The sequence below is a fragment of the Arachis ipaensis genome, chromosome B3 (genome assembly GCF_059453495.1).
Source record: "Arachis ipaensis isolate K30076 ecotype BB chromosome B3, ASM5945349v1, whole genome shotgun sequence".
In the NCBI taxonomy this organism is placed as follows: Eukaryota; Viridiplantae; Streptophyta; class Magnoliopsida; order Fabales; family Fabaceae; genus Arachis; species Arachis ipaensis.
In genome coordinates, this window is record NC_142438.1 from 101,763,974 (window position 1) to 101,790,321 (window position 26,348).

Here is a 26,348-nt window from a genome sequence, read left to right on the forward strand (position 1 = left end):
ACATCCTAGACTTTCCAGCAATATATAATACTCCATACTTTGCCCGAGATTTGATGGCCCAAACTGGCGTTCAAAGACAGCCTAAAACATCTTGACGTAAAATGCCCAAACTGGCACCAGAATTGGAGTTAAACGCCCAAACTGGCACTAAAGCTGGCGTTTAACTCCAGGAATAGCCTAAGCACACACCAAGTGGGCTCCGGAAGTGGATTTCTGCACTATTTGCAGTTAGTTACTCATTTTCTGTAAACCCTAGGTTACTAGTTTAGTATAAAAACTACTTTTAGAGATTTATTTTACATCTTATGTTCGTGTTTTGATCATTGTTCACGTTTGGAGGCTGGCCTCACGGCCATGCCTAGACCTTTTTCACTTATGTATTTTCTACGGTGGAGTTTCTACATCCCATAGATTAAGGTTTGGAGCTCTGCTGTTCTTCATGAATTAATGCAATTACTACTGTTTTCTATTCAATTCACGCCTACTTCTTCTCCAAGATATACTCTCGTACTTAATTCAGTTAAGTTAGAATGAAGGGGTGACCCGTAACAATCACCCAATCTTCGTTACTCGCTTAGCCAAGATCGCGTGCCTGACAACCACAAAGCGGTCTACATGATGTTCAATGTAGTTATTGGACGACAGCCGGAGTATATTCTCTTGGATATCTAATACACGGACCGAGTCCGTGAGATTAGTATCTTCGTGGTATAGGCTAGAATAATTGGCAGCCATTCCTGGGATCTGGAAAGTTTAAACCTTGTCTGTGGTATTCCAAGTAGGATCCGGGAAGGAATGACTGCGACAAGCTTCAAACCTGCGAATGTTGGGCGCAAGTGACACTGTGCAAAAGGATCAATGGATTCTATTCTGATGCTAGCGGGAACCGACAGATGATTAGCCATGCGGTAGCTGTACCTGGTATTTTTCATCCGAGACGAAAAATCCGACAGTTGATTAGCCGTGCAGAAATTGTAGAGGACCATTTTCACTGAGAGGATCCTACAGCTTGCCATGGAAGGAAGTAACGCATCGTTGGAAGAAGGCAATAGGAAAGCAGAGGTTCAGAAGCAACAAAGCATCTCCATACCCTTATCTGAAATTCCCACCAATGAATTACACAAGTAACTTTATCTTATTTTATGTTTTATTTATATTTTAATTATCAAAACCTCATAACCATTTGAATCCACCTGACTGAGATTTACAAGATGACCATAGCTTACTTCAAGCCGACAATCTCCGTGGGATCGACCCTTACTCACGTAAGGTTTATTACTTGGACGACCCAGTGCACTTGCTGGTTAGTTGCGCGAAGTTGTGAGAAAAGTGTGAAATAACGATTCTGCGTACCAAGTTTTTGGCACCGTTGCCAGGGATTGTTCGAGTTTGGACAACTGACGGTTCATCTTGTTGCTTAGATTAGGTAATTTTATTTTATGTTTAAACTTTTTATTTTAATTTTTGAAAAATTCAAAAAAAAATTAATAAATATATTTCTTCTTCAGAATTTTTAAGAATGAATTCTAGAGTTTCATGGGATATGTTGAAGCCCGTCTGGCTGTTTAGCCATGTCTAATCTTTTTGACTGAGGCTTTCACTTCTCATTGACATGCTTGTATGTTTTATACTAAAGCTTGGCTGGCTATTTGGCCATGTCTAATTTTTTTGGACCGAAGCTTTCACTCAAAGCTTGGCTGGCCATTTGACCATGTCTAATTTTTTGGACCGGAGCTTTAGACTAACATTGCATGATTCCTAGAGTTCTTATTAAAAATTTTGTATTTCTTTTAGTCTTTTTCCAAAATAATTTTCAAAAAATCCAAAAAAATTTTATAAAATCATAAAAACCAAAAATATTTTGTGTTTCTTGTTTGAGTCTAGTGTCAAATTTTAAGTTTTGTGTCAATTGCATCTTTTTAATTTTCTTAAATTTTCAAAAAATATATGCATTGTTTTCTTCATTGATCTTCAAGTTGTTCTTGATGACTCTCTTTGTTTGATCTTTAATTTTTCTTGTTTTGTGTCTTTTCTTATTTTTCATATGCATTTTTGAATTATTAGTGTTTAAAGTTTAAAAAATTTTTAAGTTTGGTGTTTTGCATCTTTCTTTTCTTAAAAATTTTCAAAAATATGTTCTTGATGTTCATATTGACCTTCAAAGTGTTCTTGGTGTTCATCTTGACATTCAAAGTGTTCGTGCATGCATTATTAGTTTTGATCTTAAATTTTTATGTTTTGTGTCATTCTTATGTTTTTCTCTCTCCTCATTAAAAATTCAAAAATAAAAAAAAATATCTTTTCCTTATTTTGCTCATAATTTTTGATATTTTAGATTGATTTAGTCATAAAGTTTTAAAATTTAGTTGTTTCTTGTTAATCAAGTCAAAATTTCAAATTAAAAAAATTCTATCTTTTTCAAATCTTTTTCAAAATCAAATTTTTTCAATTTCCTTTCATGTTTTTCGAGAATTTTAATTTTAATTTTCAAAATCTTTTTCTTATTTTATTTCATATTTTCGAAATTAATGCTAACAATTAATGTTTTGAGTAAAAAATTTTCAAGTTGTTACTTGCCTATTAAGAAAGGATCAATCTTTAAATTCTAGAACCATATCTTTTAGTTTCTTGTTAGTCAAGTAATCAACTTTAATTTCAAAAATCAAATATTTTTAATTTCCTTTTGAAATCTTTTTCAAAATAGATTTCAATCATATCTTTTTCAAAACTTAATGTCAAAATCTTTTTCTAACCTCTTATCTTTTCAAAATTGATTTTCAAATCTTTTTCAATTAACTACTTGACTTTTTGTTTGATTTTAAAAGTTTACTAATTCTTATCTTTTTCAAACCACCTAACTACTTTTCTCTCTCAAATTTTTGAAAATCACTAACTCCTTTTTCAAAATTCTTTTTAATTAACTAATCGTTTTAAATTCTAATTTTATTTTATTTCTTTTAATATTTTCGAAACTAACTTAATTAATTAAATAAAAATAAAAATATTTTTTTATTTTAATTTTCGAATACTCCTTCTCTCTCATCTCTTTCTATTTATTTATTTATTTACTAACACTTCTCTTCTTCTTATAATTCGAACCCTCTCCCTCTCTCTGTGTTCGAATTCTTCTTTTCCCTTCTTCATTCTATCTCTTCTATTCTTCTACTCACATAAAGGAATCTCTATACTGTGACATAGAGGATTCCTATTCTTTTCTGTTCTCTTCTTTTTCATATGAATAGGAACAAGGATAAGAACATTCTTGTTGAAACTGATCCTGAGCCTGAAAGGACTCTAAAGAGGAAGCTAAGAGAAGCTAAAGCACAAAACTCTGGAAAGGACCTAATAGAAATTTTAGAAAAAGAAGAAGACATGGCAGCCGAAAATAATAACAATGGTGGAGATGCAAGGAAGCATCTCAATTCCTGCAATCGGAGCAAAGAACTTTGAGCTTAAGCCTCAATTAGTTTCTCTAATGCAACAGAATTGCAAGTTTCATGGACTTCCATTGGAAGATCCTCATCAATTCTTAGCTGAGTTCTTATAAATCTGTGACACTGTTAAGACTAATAGGGTTAATCCTGAAGTCTACAGACTTATGCTTTTCCCCTTTGCTGTAAGAGACAGAGCTAGGACATGGTTGGACTCACAACCTAAAGAAAGCCTGAACTCTTGGGAAAAGTTGGTCAATGCCTTCTTGGCCAAATTCTTTCTACCTCAAAAGTTGAGCAAGCTTAGAGTGGAAGTCCAAACCTTCAGACAGAAGGAAGGTGAATCCCTCTATGAAGCTTGGAAAAGATACAAGCAATTGATCAGAAGGTGTCCTTCTGACATGTTTTCAGAATGGAGCATCTTATGTATATTCTATGATGGTCTGTCTGAATTGTCTAAGATGTCAATGGACCACTCTGCTGGTTGGTCTCTTCATCTGAAGAAGATGCCTGTAGAAGCCCAGGAACTCATAGAAATAGTTGCAAATAACCAGTTCATGTACACTTCTGAAAGAAATCCTGCGAATAATGGGACAACTCAGAAGAAAAGAGTTCTTGAGATTGATACTCTGAATGCATTATTACCTCAGAATAAAATATTGACTCAGTAAGTCAATATGATTTCTCAGAGTCTGACTGGAATGCAAGCTGCATCCGTCAGTACTAAGGAAGCTTCCTCTGAAGAAGAAGCCTATGACCCTGAGAATCATGCAATGGAAGAGGTGAATTACATGGGAAAATCCTATGGAAATACCTATAACCCTTCATGGAGAAATCACCCTAATTTCTCATGGAAAGATCAATAGAAGCCTAATCAGAGCTTCAATAATAATGGTGGGAGAAATAGGTTTGGCAATAGCAAGCCTTTTCCATCATCTTTTGAGCAACAGCTAGAGAATTCTAAGCAGAGCCACTCTAACTTAGCAACCATAGTCTCTGATTTATCTAAGACCACTCTTAGTTTCATGACTGAAACAAGGTCCTCCATTAGAAATTTAGAGGCACGAGTGGGTCAACTGAGTAAAAGAATTACTGAAACTCCTCCTAGTACTCTCCCAAGCAATATAGAAGAGAATCCAAAAAGAGAGTGCAAGGTCATAAACACGTCCAACATGGCCGAACTTGTAGAGGAGGGAAAGGCAGTGATTTCCACTGAGGAAGGCCTCAATGGACTTCCACTGACCACTAAGGAGTTCCCTACTGAGGAACCAAAGGAATCTGAGGCTCATATAGAGACCATTGAGATTCCACTGAACTTACTGTTGCCATTCATGAGCTCTGATGAGTATTCTTCCTCTGAAGAGGATGAAGATATTATTGAAGAGCAAGTTGCTCAGTATCTAGGAACAATCATGAAGCTGAATACCAAGTTATTTGGTAATGAGACTTGGAAGGATGAACCTCCATTGCTCATCAATGAACTGAATACCTTGGTTCAACAGAAATTACCTTAGAAGAAACCAGATCCCGGAAAGTTCTTAATACCTTGCATCATAGGCACCATGAACTTTAAGAAGGCTCTGTGTGACCTTGGTTCAAGTATAAACTCATGCCACTCTCTGTAATGGAAAAACTAGGGATCTTTGAGGTACAAGCTGCAAGAATCTCACTAGAGATGGCAGACAATTCAAGAAAACATGCTTATGGACTTGTAGAGGATGTCTTAGTGAAGGTTGAAAGCTTTTACATCCCTGCTGACTTCATAATCCTAGACACTGGAAAGGATGAAGATGAATCCATCATCCTTAAAAGACCCTTTCTAGCCACAGCAAGAGTTGTGATTGATGTGGACAGAGGGGAGTTAGTCCTTCAATTGAATGAGGATCTTCTTCTGTAACCATGGAGAGGAAGCATGAAAGGCTTTTCTCAATACAGAGCCAAATGGAGCCCCGACACTCAACTTCTAAGTTTGGTGTAGGGAGGCCATCATCAAGCTCTGAATCTCTGTGAAGCTCTCTAAGAGCTCACTGTCAAGCTATTGACATTAAAGAAGCGCTTGTTGGGAGGCAACCCAATGTTATTTAACTATATTTATTTATTTTCTATTGTTATTTTATGTTTTCTTTAGGTTGATGATCATGTAAAGTCATAAAAACAGCTGCAGAATTAAAGCAAAATGAAAAACAGCATAAAAAATAGAACACCTTAGAGAACAGGCTTACTGGCATTTAAACGCCAGTAAGGATAGCAGAATGGGCGTTTAACGCCCAGCCTGGCAGCATTCTGGGCGTTAAACGCCATAATGGGCCAGAATGGGCAGCACTCTGGTCGTTTAACGCCAGAAATGGGCATCTGGCTGGCGTTAAACACCAGAAATGGGCAGCAGACTGGCGTTTAACGCTAGGAAAGGTAGCAGAGTGGTGCACGAATTGTGAATCACACTTTTCACAACGCGTACAACTAACCAGCAAGTGCACTGGGTCGTCCAAGTAATACCTTACGTGAGTAAGGGTCGAATCCCATGGATATTGTTGGTTTGAAGCAATCTATGGTTATCTTGTAAATCTTAGTCAGGAAGTCAATTATGTTTATCAATTGAATTGTGAGTAACCAGTAGAGCATAAATTAAAAGTTACTTGTTGTGCAGTAATGGAGAATATGTTGGAGTTTTGGAGATGCTTTGTCTTCTGAATCTCTGCTTTCCTCTGTCTTCTTGTTCACGCACGCACGTTCCCCTATGGCAAGCTGTGTGTTGGTGGATCACCGTTGTCAATGGCTACCTTCCATCCTTCCAGTGAAAACTACGCTCACGTGCTCTGTCACAGCACGGCTAATCACCGGTTGGTTCTCGATCCGGTTGGAATAAGATTTACTATCCTTTTGCATCTGTCACTAACGCCCAGCCTTCAGGAGTTTGAAGCTCGTCAAAGTCATTCAATCCTTGAATCCTACTCGGAATACCACAAACAAGGTTTAGACTTTCCGGATTCTCATGAATGCTGCCATCAGTTCTAGCTTATACCACGGAGATTCTGATTAAAGAGATCTCAGAGATACTCATTCAATCAGATATAGAACGGAGGTGGTTGTCAGGCACACGTTCATGGTTTGAGGAAGGTGATGAATGTCACTGATCATCACCTTCATCACAGTTAAGCGCGAATGAACATCTTAGATAGGAACAAGCGTGTTTGAATAGAAAACAGAAATACTTGCATTAATTCATCGAGACACAGCAGAGCTCCTCACCCCCAACAATGGGGTTTAGAGACTCATGCCGTCAGAGAATACAAAGTTTAGATCTGAAATGTCATGAGATACAAAATAAGTCTCTAAAAGTTGTTTAAATACTAAACTAGTAGCCTAGGGTTACAAAATATGAGTGGACTATGATGGATGATGCAGAGGTCCACTTCTGGGGCCCACTTGGTGTGTGCTGGGGCTGAGATTTAAGTGAATCACGTGCAGAGGCCATTTGTGGAGTTGAACGCCAGTTTTTATGCCAGTTTGGGCGTTCAACTCCAGTTTTTGATCCTTTTCTGGCGCTGGACGCCAGAATTGGGCAGAGAACTGGCGTTGAACGCCAGTTTACGTCGTCTATCCTTGTCCAAAGTATGGACTATTATATATTGCTGGAAAGCCCTGGATGTCTACTTTCCAACGCAATTGTAAGCATGCCATTTCGAGTTCTGTAGCTTCAGAAAATCCACTTTGAGTGCAGGGAGGTCAGAATCCAACAGCATCAGCAGTCCTTTTTCAGCCTGAATCAGATTTTTGCTCAGCTCCTTCAATTTCAGTCAGAAAAATACCTGAAATTACAGAAAAACACACAACTCATAGTAAAGTCCAGAAATATGAATTTTTCCTAAGAACTACTAGAAATAGACTAGAAACTAACTAAAACATACTCTAAACTATATGAAATTATCCCCAAAAAGCGTATAAAATATCCGCTCATCACAGAGCTGGTGTTAAACGCCAGAATTGGCACACTGAGGGTGTTTGAACACCAGAATGCTGCAGGGAGCAGAATTCCTTGATATCTCAGGATCTGTGGACCCCACAGGATCTCCACCTACCCCACCTCTTCTTCTCTCCTCTTCACACCTTTCTATAACACTCTTCCCCAAATACCCTTGACCAATCACATCAATAACTCTTCCCTAAATAACCCTCCTCACTACCTCAACTTTCACACATCACAAACACTTCTTCCCCCTTGGCCAAACCACTCACCTCCCTCCATCTCCTCTATTTCTTCTTCTTCTACTCTTTTCTTTCTTCTTTTGCTCGAGGACGAGCAAACCTTTTAAGTTTTGTGTGGAAAAAGCTCTACTTTTCTATTTTTCCATAACCATTAATGGCACCTAAGGCCGGAGAAACCTCTAGAAAGAGAAAAGGGAAGGCAATTGCTTCCACCTCTGAGTCATGGGAGATGGAGAGATTCATCTCAAAAGCCCATCACTAAAAAGAGGATGGAGCAAATAAGAGAGCCCACTCATGGACCTCAACAAGAGCATGAGAAAATTTTTCATCAAGAAATCCCTGAGATGCCTCAAGGGATGCATTTTCCTCCACACAACTATTGGGAGCAACTCAACACTTCTTTAGGAGAATTGAGTTTTAACATGGGGCAACTACGGGAGGAGCAACAAAGGCAAGGAAGAGACATAGAGGAGCTCAAGCACTCCATAAGATCTTCAAGAGGAAGAACTAGCCGCCATCACTAAGGTGGACCCGTTCTTTGATTTCTTTGTTCTTATTTTTTCTTTTTTTCAAAAATTATGCTTTATGTTTTGTCTATGTTTGTGTCTTTATTACATGATCATTAGTGTCTAGTGTCTATGTCTTAAAGCTGTGAATGTCCTATGAATCCATCACCTCTCTTAAAAGAAAAATGTTTCTATTTGCAAAAGAACAAGAAGTACATGATTTTAAATTCTATCTTGAAATTAGTTTAATTATTTTGATGTGGCGGCAATACTTTTTGTTTTCTGAATGAATGCTTGAACAATGCATCTTTTTGAATTTGTTGTTTATGAATGTTAAAATTGTTGGCTCTTGAAAGAATAATGAAAAAGGAGAAATGTTATTTGATAATCTGAAAAATCATAAAATTGATTCTTGAAGCAAGAAAAAGCAGTGAATAGACAAAGCTTGTGAAAAAATATGAAAAAAATGCGAAAAAAAAAGAGAGAAAAAGAAAGAAAAAGAAAAAGCAAGCAGAAAAAGCCAATAGCCCTTTAAACCAAAAGGCAAGGGTAAAAAAAGGATCCAAGGCTTTGAGCATTAATGGATAGGAGGGCCTAAAGGAATAAAATCCTAGCCTAAGCGGATGAATCAAGCTGTCCCTAACCATGTGCTTGTGGCATTGATGAGCGGATAATTTATACGCTTTTTGGCATTGTTTTTAGTATGTTTTTAGTAGGATCTAGTTACTTTTAGGGATGTTTTTATTAGTTTTTATGTTAAATTCACATTTCTAGACTTTACTATGAGTTTGTGTGTTTATCTGTGATTTCAGGTATTTTCTGGCTGAAATGAGGGACTTGAGCAAAAATCAGATTCAGAGGTTGAAGAAGGACTGCTAATGCTGTTGGATTCTGACCTCCCTACACTCAAAGTGGATTTTCTGGAGCTACAGAACTCCAAATGGTGCGCTTCCAATTGCGTTGGAACGTAGACATCCAGGGCTTTCCAGCAATATATAATAGCTCATACTTTGCTCGATTTTAGATGACGCCAAAGGGCGTTGAATGCCAGTTCTACGCTGTAGTCAGGAGTTAAACACCAGAAACACGTCACGAACCAGAGTTGAACGCTAGAAACACGTTACAAATTGGCGTTCAACTCCAAGAATGACCTCTCCACGTGTAAACTTCAAGCTCAGCCCAGGTACACACTAAGTGGGCCCCGAAAGTGGACTTATGCATCAAATACTTATTTCTGTAAACCCTAGTAACTAGTTTAGTATAAATAGGACTTTTTACTATTGTATTTAGATATTTTTGGATTATCTTTTGATCTATTGATCACGTTTGGGGGCTGGCCATTCGGCCATGCCTGAACCTTTCACTTATGTATTTTTCAACGGTAGAGTTTCTGCACTCCATAGATTAAGGTGTGGAGCTCTGCTGTTCCTCATGATTTAATACAAAGTACTACTGTTTTTCTATTCAATTCAACTTATTCCGCTTCTAAGATATCCATTTGCACCCAAGAACATGATGAATGTGATGATCGTGACAGTCATCATCATTCTCAACTTATGAACGCGTGCCTCACAACCACTTCCGTTCTACCTTAGATTGAGTGGATATCTCTTGGATATCTAATACAGGGGACCGAGTCCGAGTTATTAGCGTCTTCGTGGTATAATTTAGAACCCATGGATGGCCATTCCTGAGATCCGAAAAGTTTAAACCTTGTCTGTGGTATTCCGAGTAGGATCTGGAAAGGGATGGCTGTGACGAACTTCAAACTCGCGAGTGCTGGGCGTAGTGACAGACGCAAAAGGAGGGTGAATCCTATTCCAGTATGATCGAGAACCTCCAGATGATTAGCCGTGCCGTGACATAGCATTTGGACCTTTTTCACAGAGAGGATGGGACGTAGCCATTGACAACGGTGATGCCCTATATAAAGCTTGCCATGGAAAGGAGTAGGAATGATTGGATGAAGACAGTAGGAAAGCAGAGGTTCAGAAGAACGAAAGCATCTCTATACGCTTATCTGAAATTCTCACCAATGAATTACATAAGTATTTCTATCTTTATTTTCTGTTTATTTATTATTATTATTCGAAAACTCCATAACCATTTGATATCCGCCTGACTGAGATTTACAAGACGACCATAGCTTGCTTCATACCAACAATCTCCGTGGGATCGACCCTTACTCACGTAAGGTTTTATTACTTGGACGACCCAGTGCACTTGCTGGTTAGTTGTATCGAAGTTGTGACAAATTATGAATTAATATTAGAGCACCAAGTTTTTGAAGCCATTACCAGGGATCACAATTTCGTTCACCAAGTTTTTGGCGCCGTTGCCGGGGATTGTTCGAGTTTGGACAACTGACGGTTCATCGTGTTGCTCAGATTGGGTAATTTTCTTCTTATTTTATTTTCAAAAAGTTTTCAAAATTTTTCAAAAATATTTTCTTCTTTTTCGTTTTTCCCAATTAATATTCGAAAAAAAATATTTTCAAAAAAAAATATATTTTTCTTCAGAATTTTTAAGAATGAATTCTAGTGTTTCATGAAGCATGTAGAAGCCTGGCTGGCTGTAGAGCCATGTCTAAATTCATTTGGACTGAGGCTCCCAAGTCATCATTACAAGAGCAAGCTAGTTGTTGCTAATCAAATTTGTTATTGTATGACTGATTTGTATCTTCTAAAGCTTGGTTGGCTATTAAGCCATGTCTAACCCTCAGATTGGAGCTTTAGACTAAGAGTGCACGGAAAACTTGATGCACGGAAAACTTGTCTCATAACAAATTTCCTTCGGCAAGTGTACCGAATTTGTCGTCAAGTAAAAACTCACAATAGAGTGAGGTCGAATCCCACAAGGATTGATTGATCAAGCAACTTTAATTAGAGGAATGTTCTAGCTGAGCAAATCCAGGATTTGAGTTTAGAATTGCAGAAAATAAAATGGCGGGAAAGTAAATGGCAGAAAAAGTAAATGCTAGAATTAAAGAACTGAAAGTAAATGACTGAAAGTAAATTGCAGAATTGTAAATGAGAATGGGGGAATCGCTCATAAGAGTAAATAACAGAAATTAAAAAGAATGGGTAAGATCAGAAATGGGGAGTTCATTGGGCTTAGGAGATGTTGCATTCTCTGGATCAATTTCATTTTTATATCTTCCTCAATCAATGCACTCATTGATCTCCTTGGCAATCTTAAGTGATTGAATTACAATTTCTTGTAATTCAATCTCTCAAATCTTGATCAATAGCCAATTCCTTGGTCAATTACTCATGAGAAGAGATGAAGTATGATCACTGATTATACCACATGCATTTCCCAAATCAAGTGTTGAGAGGATTATAGTCACATATCCATCCAAACCCAATTTGGTCCAGCATGAGAAAGCATTTCTAGCTTGATCTCTTCATTCCTCTTTCAAGGTTCAGAAGAGATCCAAGTATGAATAGCTTCTTTTCCAAGATAACTACCCAATTGAATGAAGATCGAAAGCTTTCAAGTAAAATCAAGAGAAAAGATAGAAGAAGAATAATAAAAACTAGTATTGATCCATCAAATTACAACAGAGCTCCCTAACCCAATGAAAGGGGTTTAGTTGTCCATAGCTCTGGAAAATGAAAACAAAGATGGAGAATACATGATGAAAACTAGAAGTGTAGAGAAAGTAAATACAGAGAGTAATTCTATGCCCAGAGGCTCCCTATATTCTCCAACTCCCTAATTAATTCAAAGCTACTCCTATATATACTACTCTTCTACTCTTCTAGTTGGTTCTTCAAGTCTTGGGTCTGGGCATTTGGATCTTGAGTTTGAAGCAGTTATCTTCTTCATTGGGCTTGGCTTTACTTGCAGAGAGAAATTGTAAAGTGGGCAGAGACTTTTGCTCAGGACGTTAGTGGTGTTAACGTTCAGTGAAAATATGGGTTCGAGAACGTTAGTGACATTCAACTTTTTCACTAACGTTCCTTACCCAAGTAAGAGCCACGTTAACCTCAACGTTAGTGGCACAAACGTTGCCACTAACGTTGCCCCTTTGTCCTTCGCGCACGTTATTGGGACTCAACTTTCCCAATAACGTTGAGAAGCCTCCCCCTTCCCTACGTTAGAGTCCACGTTAACTTAGTTAATGTGGCTCTTTTTAACGTAGGCTTGCCAACCTTCGAGAACGTTAGTGACACTTAACATTGTCACTAACGTTCCAATGTGCCCCTTAGCTCCCACGTTAGAGTCCACGTTAACTAGGTTAACGTGGCTTTTAACGTGGCCATGCTAGCCATCTCCAACGTTAGTGACAAAGTTGAGTGTCACTAACATTGGCTCAACATTCCCTTATCCACGTTAGCTTCCACATTAACTAAGTTAACGTGGCTCATGGTGGCATGTGTGGGCTCCTTCCAACGTTAGTGACAATGTTGGGTGTCACTAACGTTGGCGTCACCTCCCTTCTTCACGTTAACTCCCACGTTAACTTGGTTAACGTGGGAGTTAACGTGGCCTAGTGTGACTTGGCCAACGATAGTGATAATGTTGAATGTCACTAACGTTGGCTTCCCCCCTTTCTTCTTAACGTTAGAGGCCACGTTAACTAAGTTAACGTGGACTCTAACGTGGCCACTTATGAGCTTCGTCCAACGTTAGTGATAATGTTAAGTGTCACCAACGTTGGCTCCATTTCCTTTCTTCCACGTTAGAGTTCACGTTACTTAGTTAACGTGACTCTTATCGTGGGCAATGATGGCTTCGAGAGCGTTATTGGCAATCACTTTTCTCATTAACTTTACAAGTTACTCCCATTCCACGTTAGTGTTAACGTTAGTGTAACTAACGTAGCCACTAATGTGGTTCTTCTTTGCTTCCTTTGTCCTGAAATCAAGCAATAAAGTGCATCAAAGTTCTAGTCCTAGTCAATGGAAATGCAACATCCAATTTGTCCTTAAATTCATGCAATATCCTCATGAAATCATGTAAAGTGCACAATGTATGCTTGAATCAAGATGTAAGTGAATATCTACCCAAAACTAGCTTATTTCCTAAGGAAATGCATGAAACTACCCTAAAAACAGTAAAGAAAAGGTCAGTGAAACTGGCCAAAATGCCCTGACATCACAACACCAAACTTAAAGCTTGCTTGTCCCTAAGCAAGTACTGGAACAAGAGAATGATGAATGGAATGCCAAGAGAAATGAGTCATTCTTGTGGAAGTTATGTCCCTGGTTTTATGGTGGTTTCATGCATAGCAACTTAGGTTCATTCCTGGCTTTCAGACCTTTATCATGTCCTAGAATACTCACTGTGATTGCATCCCATGAAACTTTTATTTAGTGATCCTTTTTGTTGTTATTTCAGGGCTTATTTGTGTTTTTAGGCTAAGTGTTCTGTAAGGGGGCAACTCTTTAAAATAAGCTTTCAGCCAACACTCCCGAACCAGTTGGTTCAAGGTGCTAGGTGTTGAAGCACCCCTAAGGACTTACTTGCTCAAGTCTCTCCCCCATACATACACACCACAGGCATATAGTTTATTTATTTTATTTTCTTGAGACCTTGGTGTCCAGCACCTCTTTGGGTTACTAAATGCTCTGTAGTGAGGGTTACTCTTGATTGTGGACTTTCAGCTGATAATCCCGAGTTAGTTAACCCAAGTTACCAAGTGATAAGGCACCCCTAAGAGCTTATTCATCCAAGTAGATCCCTCACACAGGAACACCACAGACACATGCCTCAAGATTAAAACCATTGGTGCCTAGCCTTATTGCTTACTCTTTTTCTTTTATTCCTCAACTTTGATTGTTCTTTCCCTTTTTCTTATTAGGATCTTCTTATTTAGCTAGTCTCATGGGGTGTGTTTCAAGCATAGCATTCCTGATAGATAGTTGTCTTCCCACCTTATGGTTGAACCAACTTAGCTAACTTATGACCATACCACAAACTCATGAACTTATTCCATAGTATGAACTCCTCTCTGGTCTTTAAAAGCACTCATTCTCTTTTCGTTTGATTTAAAGGGACAAACATACAAGTAAGCAAAGTAAGGATGCAGTGACATAGAGACCAGCAAACATAGACCTTTTCAACAAAAACTTAAAAGACAAAATTTAAAAAAAAATTTAAACTAACATGGAAGCAAGTTCTATTTCATATAAGATCTTCCTTATTTAGAGCATAGAGAAAGATGGACCAAAGAAGGAACTCCACCACCTTTTACTCATGTGGTTGCCCATGCTCTCCTTCTTGCTTGTCCTCCTAATGTTTTTCTTGATTGCTTGTGCTCCCACTTCCCTTGCCTTTTCCAAGCAGCTTTTTCCAGAAACCACCATCTTCTATCTTCTTCTTGAGTGTTTCCTTCTGCTGTTTCACCTTCCTCTCTTCTTGTTCTACAAAATCTTTTTGGACCTCATCATATGTAGGGATGGCATAGTGTAGATGATGCATATTACTGGACATGTAGTTCAACTTGGCTTGAGTGTTGACGTTGAAATTCTCCCTATGTAGTTGCCGCCCTTCATTAAGTACAGTGAACTCATTGAATGCTTTCATCTGGGCTATTTGTCGCTAATTGAATTCCTACAAATGCTTATCTTGACGTTCTTGCCTCTTAGTAACTTGGTGGATGGTTTGAGTGAGCTGGGAGTATTGTTCCTGTTGTTGCTCCATTTGTTGTTTCTGCCACTCTTCTTGTTGGCTCATCCGGTTTAGTATTTGCTCTTGTCCTTCCATATGTCTCATCCCCAAATCTTCAATAGCTCTTAGAAGGTGATTCATATTCAAGTCGGCTGGGTAAGGATGCTCTCCTTGTTGATATTCTTCCTGATGAGATTCCTCTTGGTGAGCTCCTTCTTTTGCTTTTAGTTTCCCTATTTGTGGCCTTCTTTGTTGCTGAGCAAGTGTAGTATAGGCCATACGTTGGGTTGTCATTAGCCTCCCAGGGTTCACCCAGTCTGGATTGCTGTCCTCAAAGACCACCTTGGCCTTTGTGCACAATCGGAGAATGGTGCTGGGGTACCAAAGCCTGGCACCTGATTCAAGCTTCTCAGCTGAATCTTGAATTCCCTCAGCTATAAGTTCATGCACATTGATTTCTCCACCTTGTACTAGGCAATGTACCATATTTGCTCGATTAATATTTACCTCTAAATTATTTGCGGCTGGGAGAATAGACCTCCTCACGAGTTCAAACCACCCCTTGACTTCTGGGCTAAGGTCTCCCCTCTTGATGAATCGGGGTCTCCCATCTCCATACCTCTCCCAGTCAGCTGCTATAACATAGATATCAGTCACAATCTCAGTGAGCTCATCATTGTCTTGGCTTTTACTTATCCTTGCATGATAGCTGGGCTCATCAAAATGTGGTGATTTCAGGTGAAGAGTTCTTATTATAGCATTTGGGCTGAAGTCCACCTCCTTTCCTCTTACATAGCTTTTGAAGATTGGGGCCCTTGTTTTGTCTTCTCTGACCACATTTGCGTAGAACTCTTTGATGAAGTTTGCATTGATCTTCCCCTCTGGATTGGTGAGCATTTGCCACCCTCTTTCTTCAATCTTTTCCCGAATCTGTGGGCATTCATCTTCATTGATTTGGAAGGTTAACTTGGGCAGTATCTTTTTGAGCTTTATCCGCTCGAATTCTCGTTCATGGAAGGCAGTCTTGAATCTCTTCTCGTCGAAAGGGATGTTCTCCATTGGTTCCTTCCTCTTCTGCCTCTTGGAGCTTGATGATGCCATGAACGAATTTAAAGCAACAAGGGTGTAGTGAAGGGAAGAAATGTGGGATTTAGAGAGTGGGAAGTTGAAGAACTAGTTGCTGGAAAGTGAAGTGCAAGGGGTATGAATTTCGAATGTGGAGATGGTGCGGATTGGATCCACTTATATAGAGAAGTGATGAAGAGATGAAAGGTGTGGATTGATGGGGTTGGTATATGATGAACGGATGGGGTTTTGTATGATGTAAGCACGAGGATTACCAACTTTATGATGGAGTTGGTTCAGTTTCCAAGTTTGTTCTTCCTCCAATGTTGCATGGCAACCATTCCCAATTCATTCCCCCTTGAGGCACGTGTGTAGTACCCTCTTCATGAAGTGGCCGAACCTTTCTCATTAAATTGTCCAATCAATCTCCTTCAATGCTCCTTTCGTTTCCCTATAAAGATCAAATAAGAAAAGTAAGAAATATCAAAAAAATCAATTTAAATTTTGCGGCTAGAATAATAAAGAGAAGAAAAGATTTTGTTTATTCATGAACTCCAACTAACTAACTAACTGTGTATCCTTATATGCACATTGGTGGCACCATGGGGTGACACCAAACTTAGTTTGGAGCACTGTGATGAAAAGTTCTGTTCAAAGCTCCAAGACTAGCATGCTCTCAGTTGCATTCATGCTTTCTTGGCATGCTTTGAACACCAAACTTGTTCTTCACTATACACTGCAATATAAGGACTTCACCAAGTTTTTGTCAAGTTTGGGTTGGAATTCATGAATATTGACTTATTCACTAGTAAAAGCTAATAAAACATGGGTTGCCTCCCATGAAGCGCTTCTTTAGCGTCACTAGCTTGACATTTCTCCTTCATCAAGGAGGTTGATAATGCTTCAAGTCCTCCCCTCTTGCCTTGGACTTATATCCTTGGACTTCATCAGCAGAGCATCTACATTGTTTAGCTCCATTACTCCTTTTGTGTTCCCTCTTTCGGAAGCATAGAAATAGTCATTCTCTGCTACTGTTTCAATGACATCTATGGCCTCCTCAATGGTCTTCTTCTTGTTCAAAGATCCTCCGGATGAATGGTCTACGGCCTTCTTTGACTCATAAGAGAGCCCTTCATAGAAAATGTGCAGCTGCACCCATTCATTGAACATATCGGGTGGGCACCTCCTTGTTAGGTCTTTAAACCTCTCCCATGCTTCATATAGAGTCTCACCATCTTGTTGCCTGAAAGTTTGGACCTCAGCTCTCAGCCTATTGATTCGTTGAGGAGGGTAAAATCTTGCTAAGAATTTGTTCACCACATCTTCCCAAGTTGTCAAGCTCTCCCTTGGGAAAGACTCCAGCCACTTGGCTGCGTTATCCTTGAGTGAGAATGGAAATAAGAGCAGTCTATAGGCATCAGGATGAATACCATTAGACTTCACTGTGTCACATATTCTCAGGAAGGTGGTTAGATGTTGATTGGGGTCCTCTTGGACACTTCCTCCGAACGAACAGTTGTTCTGAACAAGGGTGATGAGCTGTGGTTTTAGTTCAAAATTGTTGGCATGGATGGTTGGCTTTTGAATGCTACTTCCACAGTTTCCTGGGTTTGGATTGATGTAAGAGCCTAAAACTCTTCTATCCTCCCCAGCATGATTTGCTCGACCTCTTCCGCCATGGTTGTGAGCCTCTTCCTCACGATGGTTTTCCATGTTTTCTTCCATGTTTGGTTCAAAGTATTCCTCAAAGTGTTCCTCCTTTTCTTCAGCACCAACTACACGTTTTTCTCTTGCCTCCCTCCTTAGTCTAAGGAAGGTTCTCTCAGGTTCAGAATCAAAGGAAGTTGAAGCCCCGCTTCTTCTCCCTTTCATACAACCAACAAGTACAAGCAAAGAGAACAGGTGCAAAAAATATTTCTGTCAGAATTACTGTTAGTGTGAGTGATGCAATATATCAAACAGTTAGTGGGTTAGTGAGATGAATGGTAAATAACAAAGAAAAAGTAAGGGGAATGGAAGAAATTAACTAAAACAGGAAGTAAATGACTCAAACAGAAAATTAAATCAAACAAAAATAAATGCTCAATCTAGTTATCCTCCAATCTAATAATTGTTGATGCACAATCAATCCCTGGCAACGGCGCCATAAACTTGATGCACGGAAAACTTGTCTCATAACAAATTTCCTTCGGCAAGTGTACCGAATTTGTCGTCAAGTAAAAACTCACAATAGAGTGAGGTCGAATCCCACAAGGATTGATTGATCAAGCAACTTTAATTAGAGGAATGTTCTAGTTGAGCGAATCCAGGATTTGAGTTTAGAATTGCAGAAAATAAAATGGTGGGAAAGTAAATGGCAGAAAAAGTAAATGCTAGAATTAAAGAACTGAAAGTAAATGACTGAAAGTAAATTACAGAATTGTAAATGGGAATGGGGGAATTGCTCATAAGAGTAAATAACAGAAATTAAAAAGAATGGGTAAGATCAGAAATGGGGAGTTCATTGGGCTTAGGAGATGTTGCATTCTCCGGATCAATTTCATTTTCATCTCTTCCTCAATCAATGCACTCATTGATCTCCTTGGCAATCTTAAGTGATTGAATTACAATTTCTTGTAATTCAATCTCTCAAATCTTGATCAATAGCCAATTCCTTGGTCAATTGCTCATGAGAAGAGATGAAGTATGGTCACTGATTATACCACATGCATTTTCCAAATCAAGTGTTGAGAGGATTATAGTCACATATCCATCCAAACCTAATTTGGTCCAGCATGAGAAAGCATTTCTAGCTTGATCTCTTCATTCCTCTTTCAAGGTTCAGAAGAGATCCAAGTATGAATAGCTTCTTTTCCAAGATAACTACCTGATGAGCGGATAATTTATACGCTTTTTGGCATTGTTTTTAGTATGTTTTTAGTAGAATCTAGTTACTTTTAGGGATGTTTTCATTAGTTTTTATGTTAAATTCACATTTCTGGAATTTACTATGAGTTTGTGTGTTTTTCTATGATTTCAGGTATTTTCTGGCTAAAATTGAGGGACTTGAGCAAAAATCAGATTCAGAGGTTGAAGAAGGACTGCTGATGCTGTTGGATTCTGACCTCCCTGCACTCAAAGTAGATTTTCTGGAGCTACAGAACTCGAAATGGCGCGCTTCCAATTGCGTTGGAAAGTAGACATCCAGGGCTTTCCCGCAATGTGTAATAGTCCATACTTTGCCCAAGTTTAGACGACGCAACCTGGTGTTCAACGCCAGCTCTCTGCCCAATTCTGGAGTTCAGCGCCAGAAATGGATCAAAAACCAGAGTTGAACGCCAGAAATGGATCAAAACCTGGCGTTCAACTCCACAAATGGCCTCTGCACGTGGAAAGTTAAAGCTCAGCCCAAGCACACACCAAGTGGGCCCTGGAAGTGGATTTATTCATCAATTACTTACTTCTGTAAAACCTAGTAGCTAGTTTATTATAAATAGGACATTTCACTATTATCTTTTGAACCATCTTTGAATCTTTGGATCATTTTTAGATCTCTAGACCTCCATGGGAGGCTGGCCATTCGGCCATGCTTACCCTCTATTCACTTATGTATTTTCAACGGTAGAGTTTCTACACTCCATAGATTAAGGTGTGGAGCTCTGCTGTTCCTCAAAGATTAATGCAAAGTACTACTGTTTTCTATTCAATTCATCTTATTTCGCTTCTAAGATATTCATTCGCACTTCAATCTGAATGTGATGAATGTGACAATCATCATCATTCCCTATGAACGCGTGCCTGACAACCACTTCCGTTCTACCTTCGACTGAATGAGTATCTCTTAGATCTCTTAATCAGAATCTTCGTGGTGTAAGCTAGAATGATGGCGGCATTCAAGAGAATCCGGAAGGTCTAAACCTTGTCTGTGGTATTCCGAGTAGGATTCAATGATTGAATGACTGTGACGAGCTTCAAACTCGCGATTGCTGGGCGTAGTGACAGACGCAAAAGGATAGTATATCCTATTCCAGCATGATCAAGAACCGACAGATGAATAGCCGTGCCGTGACAGGGTGCGTTGATCATTTTCACTGAGAGGATAAGATGAAACCATTGACAAGGGTGATGCCTCCAGATGATTAGCCGTGCCGTGACAGGGCATTTGGATCATTTTCCCGAGAGAAGACCGAAAGTAGCCATTGACAATGGTGATGTATCACATAAAGCCAGCCATAGAAAGGAGTAAGACTGATTGGATGAAGATAGCAGGAAAGCAGAGGTTTAGAGGAACGAAAGCATCTCTATTCGCTTATCTGAAATTCTCACCAGTGATTTACATAAGTATTTCTATCACTATTTTATTAATTATTTTCGAAAACCCCATTACTATTTTATATCCGCCTGACTGAGATTTACAAGGTGACCATAGCTTGCTTCATACCAACAATCTCCGTGGGATTCGACCCTTACTCACGTAAGGTATTACTTGGACGACCCAGTGCACTTGCTGGTTAGTTGTGCGAAGTTGTGAACCATGGTATTGGCATCATGTTTTTGGCGCCATTACCAAGGAAAGAAAGAGCGATGAATTTTACATAATCAAAGTGTAATCACAATTTCTGCGTACCAAGTTTTTGGCACCGTTGCCGGGGATTGTTCGAGTTTGGACAACTGACGGTTCATCTTGTTGCTCAGATTAGGTAATTTTCTTTTTGTTTTCTTTTCAAAAATTTTTCAAAAATATTTCAAATTTTCTCACATGTTTTCGAAAAAAAAATGTTTTCAAAAATATATTTTTCTTCAGAATTTTTAAGAATGAATTCTAGTGTTTCATGAAGCATGTGAAGCCTGGCTGGCTGTAAAGCCATGTCTAACTTCATTTGGATTGAGGCTTGCAATTTGTTATCAAGAGCAAGCTAGTTGTTGCTAATCCACCTGCTGCTGTTCCTGATTTACATGCTGAAGCTTGGCTGGCCATTGGCCATGTCTAGTATTTTGGACCGGAGCTTTCATTGAAAGCTTGGCTGGCTAGTGAGCCATGTCTAATTCCTGGACTGAAGCTTTAGACTAACATGGCAAGATTCCTGGAATTCATATTAAAAATTTTGGAATCCTTATTTTCCTTTTTCAATTAATTTTTGAAAAATCCAAAAAAAATTAGAAAATCATAAAAATCAAAAATATTTTTCTGTTTCTTGTTTGAATCTTGAGTCATGTTATAAGTTTGGTGTCAATTGCATGTGCATCTTGCATTTTTCGAAAATTCATGCATTCATAGTGTTCTTCATGATCTTCAAGTTGTTCTTGGTAAGTCTTCTTGTTTGATCTTTGCATTTGCATGTTTTGTGTCTTTTCTTGTTTCTCATATGCATTCTTGAATTCTTAGTGGCTAAGCATTAAAGAATTCTAAGTTTGGTGTCTTGCATGTTTTCTTTGCATTAAAAATTTTTCAAAATTATGTTCTTGATGTTCATTATGATCTTCATAGTGTTCTTGGTGTTCATCTTGACATTCATAGCATTCTTGCATGCATCACATGTTTTGATCTAAATATTTCATGCATTGCATCATTTTACTTATTTTTCTCTCTCATCATAAAAATTCAAAAATAAAAAAAAATATCTTCCCCTTTTTCTCTCATCAAATTCAAAAATTTGGATTGACTTTTTCAAAAATTTTTAAAATCAAGTTGTTTCTTATGAGTCAAATCAAATTTTCAATTTGAAAATCTTATCCTTTTCAAAATCTTTTTCAAAAATCAAATCTTTTTCAAATTTCTTAGTTATTTTCGAAAATTCCAAAAATATTTTTCAAAAATCTTTTTCTTATTTTTATATCAAATTTTCGAAAATAACAATAACAATTAATGTTTTGATTCAAAATTTTTAAGTTTGTTACTTGCTTGTTAAGAAAGATTCAAACTTTAAGTTCTAGAATCATATCTTGTGATTTCTTGTGAATCAAGTCATTAATTGTGATTTTAAAAATTAAATCTTTTTCAAAAACTAATTTCAATCATATCTTTTCAAAAACATCTTCTTATCTTACCTTTTTCAAAAAAAAAAAAAAGTGATTTCAAAAATATCTTTTCTAACTTCCTAACTTCTTATCTTTTCAAAATTTGTTTCAACTAACTAACTAACTTTTTGTTTGTTTCTTATCTTTTTCAAAACTACCTAACTAACTCTCTCTCTCTCTCTCTAATTTTCGAAAATATCTTCCCCTTTTTTCAAAAATTTCTTTTTTATTATTTTAATTTTTTATTTTTATTTTCGAAAAACCACTAACCTTTTTCAAAAACTATTTTCAAAAATCAACTAACTCTTTTTCAAAAATTATTTTCGAAATTTTCCCTCTCTCATCTTATTCTATTTATTTATTCATCTACTAACATCTCTCCCTCACCCACCAAAAATCCGAACCCTCTCTCTCTCTTTCTGAGTTCAGATTTTTCTCTTCTTCTTTTCTTCTACTAACAATAAGGAACCTCTTTACTGTGACATAGAGGATTCCTCTTCTTTTCTTTTTTTCTCTCATCTTTCTTATGAGCAGGGACAGAGAAAAAGGCATTCTTGTTGAAGCTGATCCAGAACCTGAAAGGACTCTGAAGAGGAAATTAAGAGAAGCTAAATTACAACAATCCAGAGACAACTTGATTGAAAATTTCGAACAAGTAAAGGAGATGGCAGCCGAACCCAACAACAATGCAAGGAGAATGCTTGGTGACTTTACTACACCAAATTCCAATTTACATGGAAGAAGCATCTCCATTCCTGCCATTGGAGCAAACAACTTTGAGCTGAAACCTCAATTAGTTTCTCTGATGCAGCAGAACTGCAAGTTTCATGGACTTCCATCTGAAGATCCTTTTTAGTTCTTAACTGAATTCTTGTAGATATGTGATACTGTTAAGACTAATGGAGTAGATCCTGAAGTCTACAGGCTCATGCTTTTCCCTTTTGCTGTAAGAGACAGAGCTAGAGTATGGTTGGACTCTCAACCTAAGGATAGCCTGAACTCTTGGGATAAGCTGGTCAAGGCTTTCCTAGCCAAGTTCTTTCCTCCTCAAAAGCTGAGCAAGCTTAGAGTGGATGTTCAAACCTTCAAACAAAAAGAAGGTGAATCCCTCTATGAAGCTTGGGAGAGATACAAAGGACTGACCAAAAAGTGTCCTTCTGACATGCTTTCAGAATGGACCATCCTGGATATATTCTATGATGGTCTGTCTGAGTTATCTAAGATGTCATTGGATACCTCTGCAGGTGGATCCATTCACCTAAAGAAAACGCCTGCAGAAGCTCAAGAACTCATTGACATGGTTGCAAATAACCAGTTCATGTACACTTCTGAAAGGAATCCTGTGAACAATGGGACGCCTATGAAGAAGGAAGTTCTTGAAATTGATACTCTGAATGCCATATTGGCTCAGAACAAAATATTGACTCAGCAAGTCAATATGATCTCTCAGAGTCTGAATGGAGTGCAAGTTGCATCCAACAGTACTCAAGAGGCTTCTTGTGAAGAAGAAGCTTATGATCCTGAGAACCTTGCAATAGCAGTGGTGAATTACTTAGGTGAACCTTATGGAAACACCTATAACTCATCATGGAGAAATCATCCAAATTTATCATGGAAGGATCAAAAGCCTCAACAAGGCTTTAATAATGGTGGAAGAAACAGGTTTAACAATAATAAACCTTTTCCATCATCCACTCAGCAACAGATAGAGAACTCTGAACAAAATACTTCTAATTTAGCAAACTTAGTCTCTGATCTATCTAAGGCCACTGTAAGTTTCATGAATGAAACAAGGTCTTCCATTAGAAATTTGGAAGCACAAGTGGGCCAGCTGAGTAAAAGGATCACTGAAATCCCTCCCAGTACTCTCCCAAGCAATACAGAAGAGAATCCAAAAGGAGAGTGCAAGGCCATTGACATAAGCAAAATGGCCGAACCCAAAGAGGGAGAGGAGGACGTGAATCCCAAGGAGGAAGACCTCCTGGGCGTCCAATGATCAATAAGGAGCTTCCCTCTGAGGAACAAGGGACTCTGAGGCTCATCTAGAGACCATAGAGATTCCATTGAACCTCCTTATGCCATTCATGAGCTCTGATGAGTATTCCTCTTCTGAAGAGAATGAGAATGTTACTGAAGAGAAAACTGCCAAGTTTCTTGGTGCAATCATGAAGCTGAATGCCAAATTATTTGGTATTAAAACTTGGGATGATGAACATCCCTTGTTCACCAATGAACTAAGTGATTTGGATCAACTGACATTGCCTCAGAAGAGACAGGATCCTGGAAAGTTCATAATACCTTGTACCATAGGCACCTTGATCTTTAAGGCTCTGTGTGACCTCGGTTCAGGAATAAACCTCATGCCACTCTCTGTAATAGAGAAACTGGGAATCTATGGGGTGCAAGCTGCTAAAATCTCATTAGAGATGGCAGACAATTCAAGAAAACAGGCTTATGGACAAGTAGAGGACGTGTTACTAAAGGTTGAAGGCCTTTACATCCCTGCTGATTTCATAGTCCTGGATACTGGAAAGGAAGAGGATGAATCCATCATCCTAGGAAGACCTTTCCTGGCCACAGCAAGAGCTGTGATTGATGTGGATAGAGGAGAATTGATCCTTCAAGTAAATGAGGACAACCTTGTGTTTACAACTCAAGGATCTCTCTCTGCATCCATGGAGAGGAAGCATAAAAAGCTTCTCTCAAAGCAGAGTCAACCAAAGCCCCCACAGTCAAACTCTAAGTTTGGTGTTGGGAGGCCACAACCAAACTCTAAGTTTGGTGTTGAACTCCCATATCCAAACTCTAAGTTTGGTGTTGGAGAGTCTCAACAATGCTCTGAACATTTATGAGGCTCCATGAGAGCCCACTGTCAAGCTATTGACATTAAAGAAGCGCTTGTTGGGAGGCAACCCAATTTTTATTTATCTAACAATATTTTTCTTAGTTATATGTCTTTATAGGTTCATGATCATGTGGAGTCACAAAATGAATATAAAAATTGAAAACGGAATCAAAAATAGCAGAAGAAAAATCACACCCTGGAGGAGCATCTGCCTGGCGTTCAACGCCAGAACAGAGCATGGTTCTGGCGCTGAACGCCCAAAATGGGTAGCATCCTGGCGCTGAACGCCCAGAACAAGCATGGTTCTGGCGTTCAATGCCAGAAATGGCCAACAAATGGGCGTTGAACGCCCAAAATAGGCACCAACTGGCGCTGAACGCCCAGAGTTGTGTGCAAGGGCATTTTACATGCCTAATGGGTGCAGGGATGTAAATCCTTGACACCTCCGGATCTGTGGATCCCACAGGATCGTCTCAGGATCTGTGGACCCCACAGGATCATCTCAGAATCTGTGGACCCCACAGGATCCCCACCTACCTCCACTCACTTCTTCTCACCCCTCTTTCACACAATCCCATAAACACTCTTCCCCATCACTTCTTCACCACTCACATCCATCCACTCTTCCCCATAAACCTACCTCATAAACTCCACCTACCTTCAAAATTCAAAACCAATTTCCCACCCAAACCCACCCATATGGCCGAAACCTTCCCCCACCTCCCTCCCCTATATATAGCCCTCCATTCTTCCTCATTTTCACACAACACAACCCTCTCCTCTCTACTTGGCCGAAACACACTTCACCCCTCTTCTCCATATTTTCTTCTTCTTCTTCATCTATTCTTTCTTTTATTGCTCGAGGGCGAACAATATTCTAAGTTTGGTGTGGTAAAAGCATAAGCTTTTTGTTTTTCCATTACCATTGATGGCACCTAAGATCGGAGAATCCTCTAGAAAGGGGAAAGGGAAGACAAAAACTTCCACCTCCGAGTCATGGGAGATGGAAAGGTTCATCTCCAAAGCCCATCAAGACCACTTCTATGATGTTGTGGCCAAGAAGAAGGTGATCCCTGAGGTCCCTTTCAAACTCAAAAGAAATGAGTATCCGAAAATCCGACATGAAATTCAAAGAAGAGGTTGGGAAGTTCTAACAAATCCGATCCAACAAGTCGGCATCCTAATGGCTCAAGAGTTCTATGCCAATGCATGGATCACCAAGAACCATGATCAAAGTAAGAACCCGGATCCAAAGAACTATGTTACAATGGTTCGGGGAAAATACCTAGATTTTAGTCCAGAAAATGTGAGGTTGGCGTTTAACTTGCCTATGATGCAAGGAGATGCACGCCCCTACACTAGAAGGGTCAACTTTAATCAAAGGTTGGACCAAGTCCTTATGGACATATGTGTGGAAGGAGCTCAATGGAAGATTGACTCCAAAGGCAAGCCGGTTCAACTAAGAAGATTGGACCTCAAGCCTGTGGCTAGAGGATGGTTGGAGTTCATTCAATGCTCAATCATTCCCACTAGCAACCAATCTGAAGTTACTGTAGATCAGGCCATCATGATTCATAGCATCATGATTGGAGAGGAAATAGAAGTTCATGAAGTCATCTCTAATGAACTCTACAAAATAGCCGAAAAGTCATCCCCCATGGCAAGGCTAGCTTTTTCTCA

General features: G+C 38.8%; 2 non-coding genes and 1 pseudogene across 2 annotated transcripts; 1 reads left to right on the forward strand and 2 right to left on the reverse strand.

The window, feature by feature from the left end:
- Nucleotides 1-26,348, reverse strand: part of LOC148571819 (uncharacterized) — a 106,541-nt pseudogene that overhangs the window by 32,718 nt on the left and 47,475 nt on the right.
- LOC148571820 (small nucleolar RNA R71) lies at nucleotides 16,992-17,098 on the forward strand. Its single transcript, XR_015908539.1, has one exon. It is a non-coding gene; the product is annotated as a small nucleolar RNA R71 (small nucleolar RNA).
- On the reverse strand, nucleotides 22,884-22,991 carry LOC148571821 (small nucleolar RNA R71). Its single transcript, XR_015880346.1, has one exon. It is a non-coding gene; the product is annotated as a small nucleolar RNA R71 (small nucleolar RNA).